Source organism: Acanthamoeba castellanii (genome assembly GCF_000313135.1).
Source record: "Acanthamoeba castellanii str. Neff unplaced genomic scaffold scf7180000084571, whole genome shotgun sequence".
Lineage (NCBI taxonomy): Eukaryota > Discosea > Longamoebia > Acanthamoebidae > Acanthamoeba > Acanthamoeba castellanii.
This window is the reverse complement of record NW_004457290.1, coordinates 15,136-16,124: the sequence shown is the minus strand read 5'-3', so window position 1 is coordinate 16,124 and position 989 is coordinate 15,136. Positions and strand designations below refer to the sequence as shown.

General features: G+C 66.0%; 1 pseudogene; it reads left to right on the top strand.

Annotated features, from left to right (window-relative positions):
• Nucleotides 1–77: 77 nt before the first annotated feature.
• On the top strand, nt 78–976 carry ACA1_040320 (annotated as a pseudogene).
• Nucleotides 977–989: the final 13 nt, after the last annotated feature.

Here is a 989-nt window from a genome sequence, read left to right as displayed (position 1 = left end):
AGGAGGTTGTTGTTGTTCTAGTTGCTGCTCTTTATCTTTTTCTATTACGAGCCCGACACCCTCTACACACCGCAGCGATGGAAAGCGAGGGAGGAGGGCGTACGAGTCGGCGGCGGGGCCAGGGCGGAGGAGTTGTGGCTGAGCAACACCGCGGTGGCAGCGGAGGAGGCGGAGGCGGAGGCGGAAGGGAGGTGGCCCCGCTTCAAGTGATGCTGTCGCAGCAGGTGGAGGCGGAGGTGGCGCACAAGCTCAAGACGCTCGAGGAGCAGCGGCACCAGAAGCTGTGGATGGCCCAGCGCTGGCGCGAGTACGCCCAGCGCAACCTCGAGCACACCTACGCCTCGCAGGTCCAGCAGGCCCAGGACGAGTACGAGTTCGAGCGCCAGGAGCTGCTCGAACGCCTCAGTGGCAGCCAGCCGGGCGGCCGGGCCGCCAAAGGTGGTCGAGCGGGCCAACGTGGTGCGGCCAACGGGGCGGCAGGTGGCGGCGGCGGGGGTGCGGACCGGATGACGACCCGCACGTCGTCGCGTCGTCGCACCCGCCAGCAGGCCTCGGCCGAGGCTTCGATGATGGACGGCGGCGGAGGAGGCGATGCCAACGCGCAGCTGCAGGCCAAGCTGCGGAAGCTCAACCCGCCCCTGATCAGCTACACCCTCACGGACGACGAGATAGTGGAGGACCTCAGCATCATTTGCAACCGACTGTCGGCCTTCAGCAACGACATGAAGAAGACCATGTTCCAGGAGGCGCTCGGATATCCGCCGGCACCTTCGCTCCCTCCGCCCAACAACTACCCGCCGGCATCGCCTCCGCCTTCTTCTTCTTCTACGTCATCTCCGTCGTCGTCAACTACGCTTCTGCCCAACAACTCGACGAGCCCCTTCTCGCCCTCCGCCTCGCCTCCGCGAACGTCGGCCTTTGCCCACAAGCTCACCACGCCACAACAGCGGGGCGACCCTTTCGCCGCACCCCTCCTCGAACACAACAAC